Source organism: Talpa occidentalis, unplaced genomic scaffold (genome assembly GCF_014898055.3).
Source record: "Talpa occidentalis isolate TD23 unplaced genomic scaffold, MPIMG_talOcc4v2.1, whole genome shotgun sequence".
Lineage (NCBI taxonomy): Eukaryota > Metazoa > Chordata > Mammalia > Eulipotyphla > Talpidae > Talpa > Talpa occidentalis.
This window is the reverse complement of record NW_026555331.1, coordinates 84,989,895-85,015,937: the sequence shown is the minus strand read 5'-3', so window position 1 is coordinate 85,015,937 and position 26,043 is coordinate 84,989,895. Positions and strand designations below refer to the sequence as shown.

At 36.6% G+C, this 26,043-nt stretch overlaps 1 long non-coding RNA gene across 1 annotated transcript in view; it reads right to left on the bottom strand.

Annotated features, from left to right (window-relative positions):
• LOC129145312 (uncharacterized) overlaps positions 1-26,043 on the bottom strand; it is a 105,209-nt gene that overhangs the window by 9,773 nt on the left and 69,393 nt on the right. Inside the window, exons 3-5 of the long non-coding RNA XR_008550702.1 lie at positions 25,814-25,901; positions 6,480-6,585; positions 1,832-1,972 (exon numbers count right to left, since the gene is read on the bottom strand). This is a non-coding gene — a long non-coding RNA (uncharacterized LOC129145312). The remainder of the gene's footprint in view (positions 1-1,831; positions 1,973-6,479; positions 6,586-25,813; positions 25,902-26,043) is intronic.

Below are 26,043 nucleotides of genomic sequence, written 5' to 3'. Positions count from 1 at the left end.
TATTGCTTTATGTGTAGAGAAGGGGCGAATGATACAAAACTCTTACCTGCTGTTGCATAAATCTAATATTGGAATTTGATGCATTTTATTACAAAGAATAAATAATGGGGGAAAAAAGTGGTGTGATACATGTCCAACCCAAACATAAAATTCCTTATGTTTATAGGATGTTCTCTTCTGAAGTCTTCATGCCTGAAAAACCACTACCTATGCATATTTTGTAAAAGTATATTGTGGACAATCATTAAAAAAAAAAAATGGTTCCTTAGCTAACAATGATAAAGTATTAAAATTTGGTTATATTCTGCATTCTACTAATGCAGAATATAATGAAGGACCTGATCACCAAGTTAAACACATTACAGTTACCTTTAATGACCGGCCTTTGGAGTGAAATTTCAGGAAAATCAGTAGCCATTACAATGAATAAAATGTAGGACAGGCAACAACTATCTGAATCACATAAAACTAAGTATTTATCGAGATGTAATTGTATCCTGAAGAACTATTTTGTGACTTAAAATTTCATCAACAAATTATTTTTTTAAAAATTTATCTATTTATGCATACAAGAACTGGGATATAGGCCAGAGGTGGGGGGGTGGTGAGAGGATTCGCCAGAGACAGAGTGGGGAATAGATTGACTGAAATACACTGCTGAGTGGAACAGCGGGCAAGTTAGGAGGGGTCTGCTGCACCATGTGGGTAGCTCTCTGCCCAGGGATCATACTTGTACTGCAGTAGCTGCGGATTGCTTCATAGCTTGCATCTTAACCCCTTGCACCACCAGGGAGGCCCTCATCACCAAATTATGAAGATCAAGCCAAACCTTCCATTCTTATTTTCCTTAATATTATTTATCCTTATCCTTTTATGGATCATTCTACATTCCTTTGTTAGAGGAATTTAGAAAGTATATTAATCTCTCAGATTTATTATTCATTTCTATCTGAGCAAAACTGATACAGAAACAGAGAGGACATTAAATTAAACATTAATTTGAATGGAAACCTGTGCTCCCATGCTCATTAAAGCACTATTGACAATAGCCAGGATATGGAAACAGCCTCAGTGTCCCAAAACAGATGAATAGATTATGAAGATATGGTCTAGATACATATTCAGGCAAATACTCAGGCATTCTTCTCTGATGACCTTGTGATTTAGGAGGAGCCCACCAGTAGTTTATTCATTATTGTATATTAAATTCAAAGACTGTCCATAAACAGCAACAAACTTGTCCTAATTGGAACCCATCTATACATCCTTGAAGATTTCATAAGATAGTACATAAGCCATTTGAATAAACTTATTATTTTTTCAGTCTGGCCCAAAGGACTTAACTTAATACAACTTTAGCCTTGATCTTTTATCTTGATGCCTCTTGTAGCATCAAACTCTTTTCTCAATCTAGATCTCTTAAAAGTAGATTGGGCTGACCATGCGGGGTTCAGCCTTCAGTTGTAAAGATGATGCTTCTCTGCCTAGTACAAGTCAGAATGTCTGTCCCAGGATACATAGATCCTTTCTCTCCTTCTTGCCTGATAGCTCCATCAGTTTTTATATTTTTCTGACCAAAACCTGACAAAATTTCAAAACTCTGGTCTCAGACACTCTGCCTTTTAAATTCATCTTCCTTCTCATAAATATTAATGAAAGGAAATTTAGAAATGGGAAACACAACCTGAGTCAACTTCTGTTGTATGGTTCAGGTTCTTAAAGTTCAGAGGCAACAACAACAATAAAAAACTCTGCTCCTAATACCTGCATGTCAATTGCTTTCTATTATAATATTTAGAGAGCTATTCAGTTCCTTCCTCTATCCACTTACCAGAAAATTTTGTCCATTATCACATCCCATCTCAAATGCTGAACATTCTCCCCCATAGTCTTTCATGGTTGAAGGGAAGAAACAAATGGTCTTCATAGAAAACAAGTTCCCAAAAAGTCAGACAAATTTGGATTTCAGTCTCTGAAAAATACAAAACCTCTCAGCCTTCATTTTCTTCATATTAAAATGAAGTTTAAAATTATATCAACTTCAAAAATTTGTTAAGGATCTATCTCCTTTCCACATTAAGCATTTATCACATGAGGAATTATTTATTATTATTATTATTATTATTGCTACAAATGTAATGGAGAAATGAGTCACACATACTTCAGATCTGTCTTAAAGACAAGCAGAATGGGACACTAGCTAAAAGCAGCACTTGCCATAACTCTTATTAGTCAATTACTGATACCAAAAATATCCTATATATTAACTCACTCAATGCAAGTACTTTTAATTGACAACAATGCTACCACAAGGGAAATACCATTATTATTCCCATCTTACACACAGGGACAACATGGTTTCCCAAATTGAAGAGTTAAGATTCTAATCCACACAGTATGTTTCCAGAGAGTACACTTTCAAACGCAATGTTATATGGCTTCTAGAAAGAAATTGCTTTTCATAAAAGAAGGCTGCTATAGTTATACATTTCTCCAGTGGTTACATAGCTCTAATTATGTGTATGGCTTATTGACTGAGCTGGATATTTCGAAATATTTCCCCTTTCTCCTTTAGAATATAAAATCCTCAGAGGCACAGAAAATGCATATTGTTTTCTTTATGCTATAGTGCAGTGTGTATACTCTGCAGGTCCGCGGAGGTCTTATTGTCTAGATTTCTCTCTTTCATTTCCCCACAGGGCTTCCTGGAACTATAAGTCAGTGCTGGGAGTTGAGAGCTAAAGAGACACTGAGCTTTGGCCTTTCCCACTCCATGTGAAATTCTAATGCTTCTCAAGCAGCTGTCCAAGTAAAGGAATCCCAGCAATTGAAGAACAGCACCGCATTTCTGGAAACTTCTGAAAACAATTGTGTCCATAGCTGATAACCACCTGCTTGGTGATGAGCCTTAGCCCTGCCAAGAACCCCACTGACAACAGCCTAGGGGCTTTCTGGATCAAGGTTTAGACGCCTTTGAAAATGGATAGGTGAGAACCAACGAAAAGGAACTTAGCTCAGACAGAGCTCAGAGGGAAGAAAGCACTGAGCAATCTTTGTCGGTCACTGGAACACATTTTGTTTGAAGATATTTAGAAATGGTTTAAAATTATATTTTCCAGGCAGCAGGTCTTCTGCCCACCTGTGCCTATGCAGGAGTTTCTCTTCACCAACCTTCTTCCTTTGCAAAGCAGCAGAGGCAGCTCTCTCCCCAAGACTGCCCTCTGAGACTATGCAGGCCCCTCTTAACAAAACTGTCCCTTTCAGGGGCAGCTCTATCTGCTCGCTTGTGTCCTGGTAAGCATCTTTGAATTTCCTTCTCTTTTTTATAATAAACCTGTCCTTTTGAATATAAATAAATATGTAAAAAAAATTATATTTTCCAGACAAGTAAAACCTTATACTGACAGAAGGTTGGGGGCACTGCAGGTGGCAAAAGCTGCATTAGTGTAACAGGTAAAGTGTTTAACAAGAGAACATGCACCCTGCCAATTATTACCTAGCAGTTCTGCATAAAATAATACTCATGGTATAAAATTAATAACAGTCAAAACTAATTTACCAAGAGCCAAATCTTTCTTAGTTTGGACTTTTCAATAACATCTATGAAGTGGGATAGATTCTGGACCACGTAAGTTAGCACTCTGGTACTTAAATCCTATTTGGTATGTCCCTCTTAACAGTGAGGGGAAATACTTCTACCTCTTGAGGTTGTTTTGAGGATTAAATGACTAATGAAGCACCTGGCACTTAGTACTTGCTCAATTAATGCACACTATTATACTGTCCTGGTCACTCACTGGAATATATATAAGGATAAAGGCTTTTGTTTGTTTACTTATATAAAGTTTGCACTAAATAGAGTGTCAGGCACACAAAAAAGTTGTATGATTGAGTGTTTGGGATAATTTGGAAAAAACTGAACTTTACTGTAGGGTTGTAGTGAAGACTGGATCTTCTTCCATATCAACTGAAGAGATGAAAAACCTCCATGGAGTTACATAGCTCACATCCTGTTATTCTTGTGTTTTTATCCTTTTTCATTTTCTCCCTTTCTTTCTGGTTCTCTTTTGCATTTCTTACTAATCTAGAATGTATAAATTAACAGCCTTTATTCTCCTATAGAGGAGGTGGTCCATTTTGTCAAGTTGACTTCATTTAACGATTGTTAACATCACAAACTCAAGGCCTAAGGGAAAATGGCTTACTTTCCTGCTTTGTGGAAATTTCACTTCAGTCAGTCAATGGAAAAGAAAACTGGGTATAATGCATTTCTTCTTTCTACTTGCTGTGACCTTTAGGTCACAGGTATACCAGAGGACAGCTTGCAACGGAATATGGACATCCAAAAAATGCAAAAAGGAATTGCACATATTCTCAAATAAATGCAAAAGACATTTTTACACATCAGTCTCAATTCACTCTTGCAAAATGAAAATTGGCATATCTGATTTTTAAGAAGAGAGACATTTGTATCAATGTAGAACTTTTACAAATATCAAAGACTGAATTCTGTGAGTCTGTGGTTATATATTACAGGCAGTTAGCAAAAATTCTTCAAGAAAATCACACATCTGTTCTATTTAGAGAAGGTCTGGAGTAGCCCTCATAATTAGAGCCTAGATCTGAGCCTGAGCCATTAATGGAAGTGAATTGAACCCCCAAGTAAACTGGGCTGTCTAGGTTTCAGGATACCATCATATCTTTATTCATATGTATTCATATGACTATTCATACTCATTCTTCACTGTAAGCTGGAACCTGAGAGAAAAAGGAGTGAAAAAGACATGATCCTCACCATCAAGTCTTTGTACAGCAAAGCGTGACATTATTTGACAACTAGAGAAGTGAAAAATCACTGAGTTTTAACAATCACTCAGATAGCTTTTTGGGCTGAACAGTAGAAGAAGATTTTATAAACAATATAGGGCTTGAATTGGGATTGGACTGTGACTAGGACTGAGATGACAAAGGAAAGAGGAAGTTGTCCCCAATGCAGGAATTCCATAAGGAAGTAAGTCCTCGAAAAGTGGAAGAGAGTGGTAAAAAAACAAGACTGAAGGTGAGTTTCCCTTTAATAGCATAGGCATTGGGTCAGGGTCTCATAGGGTTTTTTCAGCAAGTTCATAATATGTTAATAGCATTCTTTATTCAACAAATAGGAACTGAGCACCTACTTTGGGCATACCATTTTGCCTGATCCTGTGAAAAACAGGAAAGAATGAATCAAACTCCTTGCTCTAGAAAAGTTTAGAATTCATCATAACCAGTTTAGGAAGTCTTGCTTTAGAAAAATGTATTTGAATAGATCTATATGTTTTAAATGACCACTTCAGTGAGGTTTGGGAGAAAGTTTCATTATTAAGTTAAATGAAAACCCACTTAAAACCTTCATTAAAAATTCTTCCTCTCCACTCTTGGCTTAAATCCACTTAAAACTCAATTGCAGCACTGATTGACACAAAAATATTGGTGGTTCAGGAAAATGTCTCCAAAGACTGGCATTTAATTCTGCCCATTCTTAGACTTTGTGATTTGAATTCTGAGGAAGGATATTACTGCTGTGGGTGATGATACTTTTAGTCTAATAGCTTTTTTTAAGGGCATTCAAGATGCTCATTCTGATTCTGGCTATAACCTGCCAGGATCTCTTACACACAGCAGATACTAACATCTGTTGTTTTCACTTGGGATACCTAACATTGCAGCAGCCATATTACTTGTCAAGATTGGACAAGTGACTTACTGTGTTTATCTTTCTGCTAGTTCCCCAAGTTATGTTGCTGATATTAAAATGTCAGTTCCCTGACCTTTGAATTCAAGAAGAGCTTCAGAGTATATACCCAGCATCGGAAAGCAAGTTGTGAGAATTTGACATTGGAAAGAACATTACTTGCAGGTTAACAGTCTTTGGGTCAATGGGAGGCTGTTTTGAAACAGCACTATGTGCTCTTAATGATTTATTCTAATTCAGCATATTTAGAGCCCAATGTAGGGTCATGATTATTTCTTAAAATTGCTGGATTTTCCGTGGCAAGAGGTTTGGAAGTAAGGTATTTTCCTTAGGATTATACATTTTCAGACTCCTTTAGTACATGTGTAAGGCAAGTGCCTTTAAAAGTTCCCTTTAATCTGTTATGAAGTACTCTATTTTTTCAGGAATGCTAAGGACTCTGGAAAGAATTAGTATAGTAACATCTTGATGAATTGGAAAACACTTTCACATCCCACAAACTTGAACTAATTAAAATGAACATGGCTGTGGCTGGATAAAAGGCAAATGCAATTTTAAATAGTGATTAGCAAAATTTATATTCCAGGATAAAAAATGAATATGGTCAAGGAAATGAGGCTTATCAGGTCTTTCCACTTGCCTCACAAATCTTCTATGAATTAATAATCATTGACATTTTTATGAAACAATGTCATTCTCAGCACAAGTCTCTGCTTTCTGCATCATGACCTGCTTTATAAAGGCTTACCTCAAAGTGAAAGGAATTAAAAAGAGTCTTCATAGTATCCTTCAAACAATTACCCAGGAAGCAGCAGGGAGAAATAAAGGCCCAACTTATTCTGCCCTGAAGTATTCTGGCAATTGACATAAAGTAATATAAGTACATTGAGAAAAGAATATAAATGCCTTATAATTATAGAGAATCCAAACTTGATGAATTATCAGAGAAGACTCTGAATCACAGAAACAGGCTCAGTGACAGTCATTACCTTTTAAAAATATCTTATTAAATTAAGGTAACACGATTAGAGTTTTCTACATCCACTAAAATCCAATAAAAAACCATGAATGTAGAACAATGTAAAACTTATTTGCCCATTAGCGTAAAAGCAATTTGAAGCAAAAGTATACCTCTGCTGTGTTTCTTTCTCTAAGAAAGAACGATAAACTAGCATTTGAACTTTGAAACTCTTAGGAACAAGAGGAACTTCTCTATGGTAAAAGTCTTTATTAACTACAATAAGCTATATATTCAAAATTACCTTCACTCTTTCTAAATTGGATTGATCTACTAGGAGGTCATTTTAGGACTTCAGTGATAAAGCAAACTCTTGAGATCAGAATCACAGGATCTTCCTCCAATGACTTCTCCATATATATAGAAGAAAAGTTTGATCTAGTACCTATGCTTCCATAAAAAGAAATTTAGACATCCAAGCTTGTAAATCCTGCCACTATATTATGGGTAGTCTTAATCAGAAGAATAGTAATAGTGAAATGAGTAAATAATAAAAGTTGAAAAGTTTCCCCAAAATTTTGATGGTTTATTGAAAATATTTGGTACTTTTCTGGTAATTTATATGCTGCATGCTATTTCCAAAATACCATTTATTAGTTATTTGTATACACAAAACAGTCTTTGAGGTACGAATGTTATATGCCATTTTACAACACACACACACACACACACACATACACACACATGACTATTATTTAGTCTTTAAAACAGAGGGAAATCCTGCCACAGATGACAACATGGATGAATCTTGAGGATATTATGCTAAAAAATTAAGCCAGATACAGGGAGAAAAATACTTCATGATCTCACAAGTGAAATCTAAAAATTTTCTGTATTTTTTTTTAACTCAAAAAAAAAAAAAAGAGTAGAATGGTGATTATAAGGGGCTGGGGGGTAATAAAGAAATGTTGGCCAAAGGATATAAGGCTATTATGTGGGATAAATAATTCTGAAAATCCAGTGCAGAGCATGGTGACTATAGCAAATAATACTGTTTTGTGTACTTGAAATTTGCTAAGGGTTCATCTTAAGTGCTTTCACCACACACAAAAAGATCATAATTATGTGGGGTGATAGATATTTAATCATCTTTATCCTGGTAATACTTTCACAATGTGTGTGTGTATCCAAAATTGTGTTGTACACCTTAATTATATATTTTTTTCAATTATATATCAATTAAGTTATTTCATTCCTTTGAGCCTTTAGCATAAGATGTGCCCCAAACCTGTTAGAATCACTAAAGGGCCCATAGCAAAGGGGAAAGAGTTGGGGATGATGCTAGCAATTTGCCACTTCTAACATGTAGAGCCATTATTTCTGCCTCCTAAAGAAAAGTACAGGAATGATATCCATAAAGATTAAATTAATAAAGACTAGACAAGTAAAAGTGGGCAAAATAAATTAATATAGACATGTTCGTGAAAAAGGCATCTGCATCTATCTTATCAGAGGCCTGGGATGTTTGCTTTCAATTAAGTTTCTAACACCTTTATAATATAGAGTTAAATATGGAAGTAAAGTATCAGTGCTTATTTTAATGTAGACTTTAGGTTACTGTGGCTAGAAGTTCTTCTATTTGCTTGCAGATATGCTAGACTCACAAACAGGAAAGATTTTCTTTTGTGGCAGCCAAATGGAATAATTTAAAAAACTCTATAGACCATGTAAATTATGATTAATTATATGCTGATGATTTTTCCCAACACAGCTAAAAGCTGTACATTATATACGAATTAGGTATTTAATAAGAATGTGTCTGGGGTAGATGAGAAAAGTGGAAATGCTCAAAAATTGTCCAGAGAAGTGATGGATATACAATAAACAGGTTGAAAGGAAGGAACTAGTGGGAATTGGAAGTTATAGGTGTGAGGTGAAAAGGATCACTGAGGCAGGGGAAGGACAGATATTCCTTACAAAACAAAACCACTTGGGCCTCCCCGGTGGCGCAGCGGTTGAGTGCTGGGTTGCGAAGCTGCCCGCAACTTCTGCAGCGCTGGTTCAATCCCCAGCTGCTCCCCGGCCACCGGCAGAGGGTCCCACATGGCGCGCAGACCTCTCCTGTTGCCCGCTGCTCCCCTCAGCAGTGTACTTCGTCAGTCTGCCTGTTCTGCTCCCCACTCTGGCTCTGGTGAATTCTCTCACCCTCCCGTGCTTCTGACTGTACCCAGTGCTTGTATAAATAAATAAAAATAAATCTTAAAAAAAAAAAAAGAATATTAAAAAACAAAAAAAAACTAAAAAAAAAAAAAAAAAAAAAAACCAAAACCACTTACCTTGCAAGCAGTGTTAGGGGATATAGGCTATATTTTCTATGGAGAGAAAACGTAAAATAATGCCATGAGCAAAAATTCCCACTGCCTATTTCAAAGCCTAATATGTGAGTGATGCTTAGTAAATATCTGTTCAATAAATGAATTGTTCTTCAGGAGGCTACATAACAGCCACATTCCTCCTAACTGTATTTTCAAAATTATAACATTTTCAGTAAAAAGATGGCTTGTTCCTGACCCTGTGGTTTTGCAATGCTGGAATCTTACAGAAATCCTGGTATATTAGGCTGGCCTACCTTTTAGGACCTCTTAAATTATATTTCCCTCAAAAGTTCAATTGAACATAGTGTTTTCTCCAAGCAACCCTCCCTAATCTACTTAAGTGATCATAACTGACATTTATTGAAAACTTATTCTGTCAGGCACTGTCCTAGGTGTCCTGCATACACAATCTTTCCACCCGATAATTAAAACCAGGACCCGGGGCCTCCTTGGTGTTGCAAGGGGTTAATATGCAACCTATGCTGCAACCCGCAGCCACTGCAGCGCGAGTTTGATTCCCGGCCAGGGAGCTATACACATGGCGCAGCAGACCTCTCCTGACTCAACTGCTGCTCCCCTTAGCAGTGTATTTCAGTAGATCTGCCTGTTTTGTTCCCCACACCTCTGGGCTGTACCCCAGTTCTTGTATGCATAAATAAACATATCTTTAAAAAATAAAATAAAACCAGGACCTACAGATTTCACTGATTCTTGGGTGATTCTGGTAAAGAATTATGAAAGTTTGAGAATCATTGAAACACTTCATTTAATTCTTGCAACAGACCTGTGCGGTAATGTGGCAATTATACCTCTACTTTAAAGAGGAGGAAATATCTGATATTTTTCTCTTTCTTTCTGGCTTATTTCACTGAGCATAATCCTTTTCAGCTATATAGGAGGAATATAGGGTAACCAAATAAGGGATCAGGAAAAAAAAATAAACAAAATTAACAGGCAACTATAAATCAGAGACATTCTGCAGGGGAGGGGGCGCAGAGAGGAATCAAAACAGGGGTGGGAAGCATACAAGGGACTATGGTGATGGTGCACAGGCAAATTGGTGGTGGGAATTTTATTGGAATCACTCCTGAGAGGAGAAATCAAACATTGTACAAAAATTAACAATGATGTAAAATATACATAAATAAATTAATTTTTAAAAGAAAGAGGAGGAAATAGAGGCACTGAGAAGTTTTGGAATATACATAAGAACACAGAGCCAGGAAGAGTCAGTGCCAAGATTCAGACCCAGTGAGGCTGGCATAGGACCAAAATTCTTAAGCACAATATTACTTTTCTTTTTGACAGACCCACGAACAGCAGCCACCTCAAATGTCTAACAGTTAAAGTAATGAAGGGAACAATTATACTTTTGAGTACAGGAAGATTAAATGGAAACTAAGGGTTACCACCAAGAGAAAACCTGACATAACAGAAAGGAAAGGCCCCAGGCTTTGTGGGTGAGAGAAAAGTGGGATTTGCCCCTTATAACCTGTCTGACCTTTTACTTGTCGTGTATTCTATTCACTTCCTAATTTGTCAAACTGGGCCACAAATTGCCAGATTAAGTAAGAATTAAAGGTAATATATTCAATTTACCTTGAAAGGTGCCTGGAACCCAGTATGCTCTCAGTAAGTGGTAATTATTATACTTAATAGAAAGGGACCTGCAATTTTTTATTTGTCCTAAGTAGCCTGAAACATGTATTGGAACAAGCTTTAGAACAGTTGTAATTTCCTGAGCAAATATTCAAATAATCATGTATGGTTTTCCCCCAATCATCCTAACTGGAAGAAAAACTATTTTAAGAAATGTCAACAACTTTGATTTAACTTAGTCTTTTTGAAGAAATAGTTTGGGTACAATGGCAAACTAATCATTTTGCAAGAAGAGGCTAAGTCCAGCACAGCTACTAGAGGTTTTATTGAATTCCAGAGAAACTATTTCAATTTTTTCTCAGTCTCAAGATGAACCTAATCCTCAGGTTTTCTCGTCTCTTTCTGGGAACCCTTGAATGAGGCTGATTTATGAGGGATATAAGGGAATAATATCGTAACTGAGTCCAGACATACTGGGACGTGACAAATATTAACTACACATCCAAATGACAACTGGGAGAAAATATAGGCAAATTTATTAGAACTTTAGAGAGGATGTATCTGTTGTCTCTGATGTATCAGGAAAGATGTTAAATGGAGCTATTGAACTTTGAATTTTCAAATTTTGTTTATAAACCATTTCCTTATGTGCTCATCATGAATGTAATTGAAACAGTAATGTAGGGGTCCTAGTTCAGGTCACCAACCCACCTCTCCTCTGTCTTCTGTGGAGATTCATTGTCAAGTGGGTTTAGGCAGAAAAAAAAAACGGCTCTTGGCTACTTAAGGGATGGAAACCTTAGACCTTAATTCAGTTATCAAAGCCCTGGTAGCAAGTTAAGGTAATTGGCCCCATCTAAAACATATAATCTATCTTTTTTAAATCTCTCAACTGTTTCCCAGTAATATTAGGCTCTAACACCAAGGTTTTCTGAGAAATAAAGCAATTATATTAATGTTGTCAATCAGTGCTGCCAGCCTGATCAATAAAAACAATGTTAACCTTACTAATTAATTGCTAGCAATCACCTAACTAACTTGAAGAAATTATTAGTTGCACAAAACTGAATAAATAAATGTTGTAAGTGATGTTTATAATGTGCTATGTGAACAACAAAGCATTTTAATTCCTCTCTAAAACAGAATCTTTTAGCTCTAAGTGAAAAACAGTAGCCTCTTCTATTTGGTTTTGAGTGGGAGTGTGTTTGCATTATCATTCAAGGTTGCTGCCAATAAGTAAAGTGGGAATATTTACTACAGATGTGCTTTTCGCGTAGAAGTTGCCTGACTAGTTATGAGTTCAGGATAACTAACTCCTTTTCAAGCCCCATCATGAATGCATTAGTCACTCGGGATGCAGCTTAACAATAGCTGAGTGGCAAATTCCTGTACTGGAATTTTTGGGAACAATGGATTATTTACTATTGTTAAAAAATGTTGGTCAATTGTATTGCAATTATTAGAAATTTAATTTTGGTTTATCTGCGGGTTTAAAATGTTAGGAGCTTTTACTCAGGAACTAAAACTGTCAGTAAAGCTACTAATGTTGGGAGCTTATTTTTCTGGGATTATAGGCAACTGGGTGTTAGGAATAGGACTGCATTTGTCAGTGACCCACAATCTGAGAAGCATGACCATAAACTTGAATTCAAAGTGCAGCCTCTTCCAGACATCGAGCTCTCTGAACCTTGTAAAAGCTTCCAAAACTTCAAGTTCTGAGCTCCTTTAAACACCATACTCTAGAAGACTAAGGGTGAGTGGGGGTTGGAGGCTCCTTCAAGAGTTTGTGAGGTCATGCAGGATGGGGTGGTAGCAACAGCAATGACCATTTAATATGGAGAAATAAAATAGTGTTAAGTTGGTGTTTGCCTGAACAGTTGGTCTCTGGCATTTGTGGATTTAACATACATAGTTTGGGCACTTTGCAAGTTGTTTCATAGGTACCTCAATTATTCATTTATAACTTTGTGAAGACAAGAAATCAAATCCATGTCCCAGAAAGCTGGTATGTAACAGCTTTTTGCTATTCTCTGTTTACATAAACTAAGTCATTTACATTGATAAAAAATTTGCTTTTCAATGTCTATAATGGGGCAGGAGTGACTCTCATTTTATTTTGTTTTCACTTAATTGACTGCAACAACAACAACAAAAAAACCAACTCTTTTTGCAATGAGGCTATGCAACAATCCAGGATTTTACAAAATTCTCAGGATCTGGTCTGTTAATTATAAGCATTATTAGGCCATATTTACTATTTCTATTTTTATATCAGGGTAGTGAAGGGGCACAAACTGACAAGGTGGCTGCTGAATTTTAATCCTCCTGAGAGGGAAATAGAATTAAGATGTAATATTAAATCAAGGAAAAGATGAATTTCTCAAGTGACTTTTAAAGAAGCTCTGTAGGATGACAGTGATATTATTAACTGTCAGTGGTAGAAGTGCAAAGTTTGAATAATTTTTTTCTCTCCACAAATTAAAACCAGAGTATCTCCACTGTTTCTTTTTTCAAATTAAAAATTATGATACTTTTAGTAGACATTATGGAGTAGACAAAAGAGAAAAATGCTGGCAAGTGAGTTGTGTTTAGATATCAATGACCAATGATATATCCTGCTTTTTTCATTCTTATAGCCATTAAAATGATGTGGCCTTTACCTGAGGATTCACTTAATAAATATTTTTGAGGGCCTCCCCGGTGGTGCAGCGGTTGAGCGCTGGGTTGAGAAGCTGCCTGCAGCATCTGCAGCGCAGGTTCGATCCCTGGCCGCCAGCGAGGGTCCCACATGGCAAGACAGACCTCTCTCTCCTGTTCACTATTATTAAATAAATAGCAAGAGGACTGTTCACTGGACAGCAGTGTCTTGCCTCACAAACCTGCTCCACGACTCGTCCCTCATACGTGCCCCCCGGGAGTGTGCTGGTGTTCTCCTGACCACCAGAGAGAGGGACTGTGATTTCAGAAAATTACACTTTATTTGAGGGGAGCAGGGACAAATATTTGGGGCTTTGAAGAATGAATGGCATTTGAATACAACTTAGATGTAGGAAACTACTTGAAATAAGAAAGGCGTGGATTTGGAAAAGTTCAGGGAATGTTCAATAGCCAACTGAATGTTGCAGCTGTTCTGAGTCAGGAGACACTGCAGACAGATCATGGGACCCACTGCTCAGTCAAGGACTGTAAGAAATCCTAGGAGGCTGAAGGCCAAGTCAGCCTCTGGACTGGAATGGGGGACAAGGACTAGTCTGGACCAAAAGAAGGGTGCAGAGCACACCAGCCTTCACCTGGTCTTGTCACTGTCGACTTTTAAGAGAAAGGAGTGAGTGAAAACCTGGAAGTTTGAACTGTAGGTTTTCTGACCTTATAGGCAAGAATGGGCACAAAAAAAAAAAATCACTGTGCTGAAAAGAGAAAAAATCAGAAAAGTCACTATTAAGTCGCCTACATACGACAGTTTGGGAGCTCGGATCAGAGATCTGACAATTCTGGCAATAAAGCAAATCACATTTTCCGCACACTTGAATTTGTGATGATGGAATTCATACTTGTGATGCTTCTAAAGCATTTAGTTGTTATTAAAAGGCGGCAATTATTAGTAGCTGGCAAACCTGTAAAATCTTCAAGATGTCTAAATTATACCTTCTGTTTGCCAGTTAAACTCTTTATCTGTTTCCACTGAAGACAGACAACAGACCCTTGTTCCATCTTTTGGGTCTTCGATTATTTTTCTCATTCAGAGAATTCCTTCTCTTCCTCCTCCAGCTTCCTGTTTGTCAGAATTTAATCCATTTCAGTTTTTCTATGCTGGATGTTCTTCAAACTTAACTATAGAAGTAAAAGTTAGAAGTTTGCCAAGGCAATGTGGGGAGGGGGGAATGAGGATGGCATTTCACAGGCATATACTGCACTTAGACAAGCATAGTGAGTCCATCCCATTTACTAAAAAAGAAAAATTATAGGAAGCCAAAATGTACTCTCCTTTGGCTTTTAAACCTCTGAGTTAGCTCTGACCCTTCTCGTATAAAGTTTCCATGTGATTTTTTATGATGGAAGACTTTCTTTATGCCTCCTGATCTGATTTGGTACTTATTTGTCTCCTTCCAGTTTGCATGAGTCAGTGTGCATTCCACACCCTGAATCCTTATTAATTAGTAGCTACTTCCTCTGTGGCAATTTGGGAAAGTTTTGTGAAATGAATTTCAAATGTTCCCATCATTCAGAATATTATTTTTAGTTCCTTCCAATAGATCACAAAACAATCCATCCATTCTCACATGGCTTTAGACTGGTAATGCCCAAGTAAGAGGAGGGGAAACATTTTCCCCTTTGTTTGAGGACAGGGAGTATCAGTCCGATCTGATCTGCTACCTGGTTGGGAGACCACTTGCCAGAGCAAACTTCTTAAGAAGGCGCACCATGCACAGTCTCGGTCTTGAGAGTGGCAGACCTATGATGCGGACAGAATCAGTCACCAGAGTAAGTTCTCTTTTACTTGCATATTCTCGGAAGAACCCAGGATATTCCACACATTTGGCCATGGACACTCTGAATACAAGAGAATGTGTATGCAGAACTGGAGTTCATTCCCTTCTGCGCTCTTTTCCCATCTGACTGCAATTTTGAGTCTTACAATATACAATACTATCTCTTGAAATCACACCTGATGATTGCTACCATTTGTTGTTTAAGTAAGTCAACACTCTGTTTTGGGTTTGTCATGCTTTCTACCTCATTTTTCTATTGTAAGGATTAAAGGATTGGCTCCTGCAGATTAAAATATACTGTGATTCCCTGCTAATCAGAAATTCTGTAGGCAGTCGCACTGCTGAGTATATTACCTGTTATTGGGAATACAATGTTAAAAACCCTTGGGGAGAAATAAAAGAAAACAGGAGGTGACCAGCAGTTAATAGGTTATGGTCATCACTTTATAGCTTTTATATATTTCTCTAAATTCCCCTTTTAATTTCCAGAGTGAGCTCCTCCTTCATTTGGCTATCTATTATTAAAAACACCACATCACATGCCTAGTGCCTGAAGTGCCCTGGATACGGTGAGCACGAATTACAATGTGAATCTATCCTGAGGCTTGGTGTAAGAAGTAGAATAAATACCTTTTGAATACATACTTGACTGTACTTTGCAAAAACACGGCTTCTGTTGCCTTTTCAATTTTCCTTAATTCTTCAAGGGTGTAAAATTCACTTTTAATTTGGCTATTTCCTTTTAATCAAATCCTCTATACCAGGTAGTACACATACCTGGAATAGTCCCAGATAATTTGTAAAATTTAGACTGTCTCTGAATTTCCCAATTTTAAATTCTGCGTGCATTTTAAGAAATAAAACGAATGATTATGGATTATTTAAATTGCCGATTTCAACAATATTTTATTTAGTCAATACAGTTTTACAGCTTTAAAAATACTTATTTTGGATTTTAATAGCAGTAAATGATTATCTAAGAGAATTTGGAAAAGAGACAAGAAATTGCTTTGCATATGTCTCACTCTGAGACAAACACTGAATATTTAATTGTAGAAACAAACTAAAACGGACTCATTTATGTCAGAGACAAAACGGAGTCGGTCAATGCAGGCATAAAAAAGGAGAAAGAAATTTAGCCTCACCCACCAGGAATTTACAGCTCTTCACAGAGAGGGTGGCCTGCCAATTGCCAAAAGTGAAGTTGGTTCACACCATACCTGGAACTCTGTGTTCTCTGGACCCAGCTACCCTCATCCATAAGAAAGAAGACCATTTGGTAAGTAATCAGCTGAGAAAAAAACCAAATAACTTCATTTACCATATAAAAATCCTTCAGTCTGTGAGTAACTTGGGACCCAGTGCTTCTGAAGTATTGAGTTTCCTGGCTTGAAAGTAAAAAACCCTTGAAATAAACTTATTTTCCTGTTTTGTCTTACTCAGTATGCAGAGTTTGGATTTTGACAAATTCTTTGTTCCTACTTATATATTTTTTCTTTTATTACTGTAACAATCATATTTTGATGAACATATTTTGCACACCTATATTTTTGTGTATAATTGATTATTTCTTTAGCAACTAAGACTAGAAAAATTCCTGAGGGTAAAAAAAATGACATTTTAAAGCACTCGGCATTGTCATATAACCCTTCATAGTTTTCCCAGACAATCTACAGTTTTTTCTTCAACAATGAATGAAGGTACATTTCTTTTAAACCAGAATATTTTTCCAGTTGAGGGTGGTTTTAATTGGAATAAAATATTTTAATTTCAGAACTTTACTAGGTGACTCTGAGATGATAAGATAGAGTACCAAGAAGGTTCTACTTCTAAATCCTGCCCTCTCAATAATTTCTCCTGGAGTGGATTGAATAGCTAATATTTTTCCCTACAACACCAACAAAATATTATATTTTGCTGTGTTTGTCTTGTATTCCTGGGGGAGAATACTAATACTTTCGGAAGACTTCACTTATTATCAGTTTCTCAGGCCAATAAAGTGTCACAGAGCCTCTGCTGTGGTGACTTGTGAAGTAGAGTAGAATGGCTCACAGGTATTCAAGTTCTCCTCTTCCAGAGGGTTCATCCTATCAGACTCTGTTTAATTGTCTCTAGGTGTTGACAAAGGCCTCTAAAAACTATGAAAAGATCAAAATAAAAGCCCCAGTGACAGATTACAAAGAACTCTGCCTTATGCTTTCATCTATTGTCACACCCTGTCAAACTTTCATTAAATTTCTGCCAGAAGAAACCCCATACAATTTTCACACATCCTTCTCCTGTTCCTTTTTGACCATGACATGTTCATCCCTGGAACATCCTTTCTCAAACCAGAACCTCTCTAACTCCAAAATTCTGCTTAAAACTTTGCTCTTCACAAAGCCTTCCAAATGTGCTATGTCCATTTTAGTCCAATCTTTAAGGTCTTTTGTTATTAGTTACTGTGTTTAAAAGTCACAAGAGCACAAAATTGTTTAAAAACTCAATCTATTGCAAAGACCCCATTTTTATTTTAGTTTTTCTTCTCCTATTAATTCTTCTTAATTCTCCTGTTTCTTGTTTCCTATTTTGCAGCCACTCTAGCTTATTAAGCAAATCTTGTTTGACAGATATATGTGTACTTAAAAAAATAACAGTTATTATGTGGGTGGGGTTCACAAACTGACATTGTACAATAAGTATCATACTATTTATATTTTTAACATTAAGTTATTGAGATCTGTTCCAGTTACTTTATATAAATCTAACTAATTACTTCTGATTACTACATCACATTCCGTTAATGATATATGATATTTCAGCTATTAACTCTTATAAGGGTTTCCTAAGCTAGCCATATTTATAATCGTAAGCATTACTGCAATATATTTCTATACATATTTCCTTGTAGATGTGGTGGCTATTCTGAAAAATAAATTAAAAAATTGGGTGTCTAGGTCATAAGGCATTATGGAAAAATGGAAGTATTCTTTCAATTCTTCACTCCTTCCCATAACCACACCTTGTTTCTTGTAACTAGACAGTTCCTCCCAATTAAAGTGGAGTGTACTTTTCACCACGTGAATTGCTTGAGCAATAAATAGGGTGTAGGCAGAAGTGAGTGTACTATTTCCAAGCCTCATCATGAAGACTCCATATTTCCACTTGTCCTATTATATCTCTGCCATTGCCAGGATAAGAACATGCCCCCAGCTTGTCTGCGGGTCCAAGAAGTGGAGAGACATTTGGGAAAGACCTCAGCTCAACTTATAGTGAGGAGCCCAAATAAAGAAAATAATCTATGTCTTCCAGCAGACCCCCCCACCCCCAGCCCTGTTCAGCCTTAATAACTTGACACAGCCACAAATTCATGGAAATCTCAGCGGAAATTGGCAGAGCTGTTTCAGAAGACAGTGCCACATAAGACTGAGTAAAAGTACATCTGGTTTGCTTTCCAGAATGGCTGTGCCAGGTTATCGTTCCAGCAGAATAAGGATCCTTTTTTCCAGCTCAGTAAGGGCCCTTGCTTCTTTATACACTTCTTTAAAGCATTGTTCATATTACCAAATTCTCTAAGTTTTTGTTAATGTAATGGTCATGGAATGGTAGATCATTTGAATTTTTGTTTAGTTTGGAAATCTCTTCATAGATGTGGTAACCATCTGGATCTTCCCCGCTTTCCTGTTCCTATTTATGTCTTTTTAATTTTTTTTCTACTGGGTTGATTGCCTCTTACTAGCAGATTTACAGAATTTCCTCACATATTCTAGATATAAAATCCTTAGAAATTTTAGACATTTAAAATATCTTCTGCTAATCTGTAACCTATCTTAACTTTATGGTGTCCATAGAGCACTTAATTTAATATAATGTTACTTATGAATTCCTCCTAGCCTCCATATGTGTATGTATTTAAAAAAAAATAATCTCTTAAAAATAATGATTATCTAAACCTAGAAAAAAAGATTTTATTATATTAGCCTTTACATATAGTTTCTTCTTTTAACTTTTATTTTTCACACCTATGTTTTTAATGAGTTTAAAGTTTACTTTTAAATATGGTATAACTGGTATTTATAAATATAATTTCTCTAAATGTTGTGATCATGCAATATAGCTGATTTTTACAGCCAAAATTTTAAATGTAAATAATCAATCCAGCACATTTGTCTCCAAAGTTGTCATCTTGTCTCACTCATGCTTAAAGCACCTTTGGAGTTGTTCCTTTGGAATTTCCTTCAGCAATTACAGTACTTCTTCCAAAACATACTTAATGATAATAAATTAGATCTAGACATTGGAAACATCTGAAATCTCTTCAAAATGAAATGTTTGTTCAAGTTCAAGAATATCATTTCCAATTAGGAAAACAGTGTGACTGGTTTTTCATATAGGTAGCATTTTTTTTTGTTTTCTCTTTATTCTTAATTTCTTTCCATAGAAGCAATATACAAAGTATTGAAAAATAGGAGGCTGGAAGTCAGAAGAGCTGGTTCAATACCAGCTCCAAATGACCTGGCTCAATTCTATATATTTCAATATATTCTATATTCAGTATTGGTTAAGTAGAGATGATTAAAAACATATACAATGGTGAGTACTAAACTAAATATGGTTATTTTCAAGATAGAATGAGTTAGTTGTACATGGCATGGAATAAGCAAGCATTCAATAAGTTGATTTGAAATCATCATAATCATCCTTATCTAAGTCATCCATTATCACCTAACAGTCTCAAGTTTAAGAGAGAAGACCACTTCCACAGGCCCACTTGCTAGATTATTACATTTTTAAGAATGTTGCTGGCTGTCAAACCCATCTTCCCTTGCAACACAATGTACTGTGCCTGGGGAAATAGCATTTTCTACATACTTTCCTTCTGTTCCCCCTTGGATTTTAATACCTTTTTCATCAGCAACCCATCAATCAGAAAATAAAACTACTTAGCGATAATATAATAACTTCACACACATTTATTCTACATACTTTTGAGGCAAGCAGGTAATTAATTCTCTGTCTCTCAGACTTAGGTCTACCCTCAACTCACTGCTCCCAGCAGTCCCACATACAGGTAGAAATAGTAAATATTTCTGTGACACTTAGTAACCACCAGGTTCAATCACTTTGTGTCTGTAATGTGGAACAGACGCAGAAAAATTCTATCTTTAAAATTTGGTCATCTCCTAAGGAAAAATACTATAGTTTTTATCCAATTACAGCTCACAGACCTTGGCATGCCACTAGGCAGAATTTTTAACATTCAAAATTGAGGATAATGTGTCAGAATTGATGACTTAAACAGACATCTCATGTTACCAAATTATAGGCAACAGTGATTACCCAACCAGTTCCTAGTTATCAGAAATACAATCCTTTTGCATTTTATTTTTTAAAGATTTATTTATTTATTTATTTGTTTATTTATACAAGCACTGGGTACAGTCAGAAGCACGGGAGGATGAGAGAATTCACCAGAGCCAGAGCAGGGAGCAGAGCAGGCAGAAGGGCTGAAGTACACTGCTGAGGGGAGCAGCAGGTGGCAGGAGAGGTCTGCGCGCCATGTGGGACCCTCCTCCGGTGGCTGGGGAGCAGCCCAGCGCTCAACGGCTGCGCCACCGGGGAGGCCCTCCTTATGCATATTGTTTTTAAATAATAAATTTTATTTTTATATTCCCCATACAATTGCAACACCCCCATTCTGACCCCAATCCCTTCCCTCCCGCCCTCCAGCCCCCAAAAAGTGTCTCTGGTTCATAGTTTTTTGTTGATTTTGAGATTCAAAATCTCAAAATTTTGAGTTTTCACTTTGTTATAGTTATTCATTTTCCTGGTCCCTTATTTAAGTTTTCTAGATTCCTGCTATGAGTGAGACCATCCAGTATTTTTCTTTTTCTTTCTGGCTTATTTCGCTGAGCATGATCCCTTCCAGCGCCATCCATGTTGCTGCAAATTGCATGTGTTTATCTTTTTTGATTGCTGAGTAATATTCCATGGTGTATATGTACCACATCTTCTTGATCCAGTCACCTATTTTTGGGCATTTGGGCTGTTTCAAAAGCTTAGCTATTGTAAATAGTGCACAGCGGGTTGAGTGCCGTGCTGTGAAACTGTCAGCAGCCTCGACAGTGAGGGTTCGATCCCAGCAGGCCAGCAAGTGTCCCACATGGCGCGACAGACCCCTCCTGTCGGGTCCGCTGCTCCCCCTTATGCATATTTTTTCGACTTAAATGTAGACGACAGAACTGAAGCACCCAAAGGGGGATGGGTGAGGGCAGGGAAGGAACCACAATAGACTATTATGGTGTGCAGTGGGTGATTTGGTAGTGGGTACCCTATGGTACTGATACCTAATAGAGAGAAAAAAATCCTAATGTTACCACAATAAAAAGAATTCTTTTTTTTTCATTACTTAAATTTAAAAAACTTGAGATTTTCTCAATTACCTACTCTTTTATATTTGATAGACTTGCATGAATAATTAAGAACAAACAGAATTATGAAGGTCAACTTGGAGAAACAATTTGATGCTAAAGGGAAGAAAAATTACCTGCTGATTTCCTATGGAAAATTTTCTAAGTTTTATAGTTCCAAAATGGAAGCAAGAAATTATCACAGAGCAGACAGTAAAACAGTTTTCATGACATGTTTAGTTAGGGTTAGGTTTGTAATCTGATGCAACACTATCTAAATCATTCACGTCAGTGTGAAACTGTTAGGATATGACCCCTGACCTTTTCATCCCCATCAGTTCTATGTTATAGAAGTTGTCTTATAGATACAAAAGGTCTTCCTAGACCTACACTCTGGTTATATTACTTGAGGGGGTCATGAGGCAATCAGAGATGTGGGGTAAAATTAAAGGTAAATTAATAACTGAGAAAGAAAAGGCACTCTTCTAACATTTTGAGGTCCCTAAGTGGAAGTGTAGGGCAGAAAGATAGCAAGGGCTTATGGCTGATGAGAAGGCTGGAGCAGAAGTTGAGTGGCCTGGCTTGTTACATACATCATTCCACATAGTAAAAATTAAAGAGAAACATTTACTGGCAGAGAAGAAAACTAAAATGTAAGTTACAGATCCTGAGTTCATTTTTATTGCCTGCTAGAAATAAGGTAGCAAGTCCAGAAAGTAATAACTTATCAACAGGATCTGGCCCCAGCAGTTTTTTATAGAGTACTGGCAGTGATAAATGATTCAAGAGTAATACCATCAAAGTAAATACCTTCCATTTCCACCATTGACTTTATACATACTCAGGTAGCTCTGTGAAAGAGAATTAAAGGCACAGCACCGTATGGGAAGAATTAGCCCGAGGTTTTGCTATGACAGGTAGTAAGATAGCACATTATGACATGCAGATTATATATAAACCAATGAAGGTTAGGGTCTCAGGAATTTTCTTTTAAATATCTGTCCTGATTTCAGAGTACGGCGTCACATCATCAAGTAAATTAAATACAGCCACAAACCCAGCAAAACCTCAAATTATCTACTTCCTAATACACACATTGGCTTTATCTCTTCCTGATGATTACATCTGTCCCAGGAATAAGCACCAGCATTTATGATGCTGTTTATTTGCTGCAAATCATTCAGCTCCTTAATAAGACTCATCCATATTCAATTCAGCCTATATGAGTCATACTGCACTGTCAGTCAGAATATTAATATTTCAAGATATAATCCAATATAGATCAGAAGGCACTATGAGAACAACCCACTAGTTTACACCGTTTCCTATTTATTCAGCACAGGTCCATTCTACTAAGCATAACTGATGCCTCGTGATGTTTTCTTCTTGAATCAGAAATGGCTTAATCAATCAATCATAAGTTTTCAAGTCTGACTTGCTAGATATATAAAATCATTCTGTAATATGAACCAAATTTCCAGTTTTCTGAACATGTAGTTATTATATTTTAACATAATAGGTAAACATATACCCATATATAAGGCAGCATATATCCTGAGTCTTTTTCCAAGACTTATCTTGTAACACATACAGGATGGAGAGAAGGAAAGAACACGGGAAAGAGGGTGGGGAAAAGGCAGGAAGGCAGGAAGGAATTGAGCTCTTTTCTCCTTTCTTTCCCCATCTTCCAGGAGAAGTGGAGTGAAAGTAAACATCAGGGGTCAGAAAGGGCCTGAGGTGTGGGTAGAACTGATATTACACAGCTGGTACCAGCTAATAAAAACAAGTTATTTTGCCACTGCTCCCGCCCCACTCTCTGAAGTTTGCCTGCAAAAGTAGGCTCTGCTGACAAGACTCAGCACAGGACACGAGAGTGGCAGCTGTGATGTGCAATACCGAAGATTGGTCCTCACTGTTCTACAGATATAGTTTATGAACTTAAGTCCGGCAGCAATATCTACAATGTGATTAATTCTTGTTTTCTAAGTCTTATATTCACTTATATATGTGCACACGTGCTGAAATCCTCTCTCCTCTCTCCTTCCCTGCTTCCCACCCTCTCTTCTTTCCTTCCTTTTCCTCAAATGCTACTCAAATATTTATCGTATTTCAGGCAAATCCCTGACCTCTGCAAATGCAGTCCTCAGGGACAGAAATATAGAAACAAGTAATTAAAGGATGTTGTAATAGTAAAGTGACTGACTATATTGGCTATTATGAGGTCATAATTCAAACATCTTAGAAACAGCTACCAGATACTGATCACACAGAGCAATAAAATTGTGTTGCCACCTCAATTCTTTCCTATAATCACAATCTTCAATCGCTACAGTAACAAGTATATATTAAAATAAATCGGTGTTAGATTATCTTGAAAACATGTTTTTTATTTATTAAGGCACTTCTAAAACTAAAGCCCAGAGCATCCCTACTGGCCCAGGGGTTAATTCTCAGCTCTATTACAGCTCTGCCTGTTCTGCTTCCCACTCTGTCTCTGGTGAATCCTCTTATCCCCCGCACCTCTGGCCTATACCCCAGTTCTTCTACCCAAAAATAAATGAACAAATTCTTTAAAAAATAAAATAAAAGTAAAGTTTAAGTTGTGTTGGAAGTGAAATTAGGATTTGAGAGGAATGGAATGCTATGTCACATTTTTGTGTTTATTACAATTTTGCTATCAATGAATGAAATGACAATTATCTCTGATTTATTAGAAACAAATATCATCAAAATCTACAATTGTAACGCTTCCTAGGCCTAGGTTCAAATATAAGCAGGAAAGAAATGAGTGAACAGTGTTTCAAAACAATTTGTAATAGGAAATCTGTACAAAGTATTTACATAACCAAGAGAAATCTCTTGAGAAAGGAGGAATTTGCAGGTAAATTAATGCAATGGATTCACAGAAAAAAGGCAGAATTCTGGAAGGCCCAAAGGTGCACTTTACAATGAATAATTCTGTCAGAATTATGTGTGCAAATTAGATCAATTAAAGTAGAAGATGCTCAGTCACATACTGGACTAAGAGTTAACTGTTAAGGGAATAGAACTAAAACCAATTCCAACTGAAATGGTGGAGAACATCCCAGGTGGAAAACAAAACAATTTCAGAAGTAAAGAGAGTAAGTAAAAGCATTATTTACTTTTTTTTTTCTTTTTAAAAGTTGACACTTTAAAAAAGCCATGCATATTTTGTCAGGCTATTTATATATTTCTATTTTACTTAGACAACAACAGTAATTAGGAAATATACAAGAAAAAGGCACAAACCTTTTTGTTTTAATCTCAAAAAGAGCAACTAAAGTTGTTCCAAAGTGATGACCATAGTTTTAGCAAAATTTACAGCATACCATTTAATCCACTTGCAAAAATTTCTCCACACTCAAGATATTTGTTTTTAACTAAAGAATTCTGAGAAAAACAAGGATAAACCTATGTTCAATATTAATGTCTCTGTATTTTATCTTATTTAGAAATGATCTAGATAGTCAGGGCCTGCCTGTTGGCGCAGGTGGTTGAGCGCCGCACTGTGAAGGTCTCTGCAGCCTCTGCAGCGTGGGTTCAATCCTGGCCAGCCAGTGAGAATCCCACATGGCATGGCAGACCTCTCCTGCCTCGCCCGCTGCTCCCCTCGGCAGTGTATTTTAGTCAGTCTGCCTGTTCTGTTCCCTGCTCTGTCTCTGGTGAATCCTCTCACCCTCCTGCACATCTGGCCTATACCCTGGTGCTTGTATAAATAAAATAAATCTTTAAAAAAGAAGAAGAAATGATCTAGATATTCAATAAATATCCACCACTTAATATATTTCAGTATAACTTTAAGGTTTCTAGTTACCAAAGATTTTGAAAGCTCTTTTTAAGTAAACATACTATAAAACATAATTACTGTTGAAAAATTATTTATAAACTTTTCACTAGTTCTGAACAATTATGTTTGAATCATTCTTGCAAATTTCATGAGACATTAAGCAGCTAACCATCATCTGAAGAGATCTTTCTTACTGATTATCAGAAAGAAATATCATCAAAATCTACATTTGTGAAGACACATTTTGTAACAAGGAAAATAAGAGTCTGATATTTAATAAACCGAAGTAAAATAAAAGTGTTCTATTTAATGCTGTTATCTCTAAATACATGCCCATTTAATTAAACCAACAAATGTAAAGTAGCTTTAAGTTACCAATGATTATCTTAGACCCCGTGAACTTCTCTCAACCAGGCATCTCACACAGAGATGTGGGAGAGCTGACATTCATAAGAATTCTTACCCTTTGCTGACTTCTACCAGATTTCCCAAGATGCTGTCTGCAGGATCTGGAGTGGGGTAACAAGCAGGTCTCACCTTACTCCCAAAATCTGCAAGAGAGGGAAAAAATATTCCTTGTACTCTATAATGGAGTGCTTGACTGAGACCCCTTTTTCTTTAGGGTATTTCGTAAATGTGTAAGCTTACCTAGATTAAACATTATGGGTATAGTTTCCCACCTCTCAAATGTAT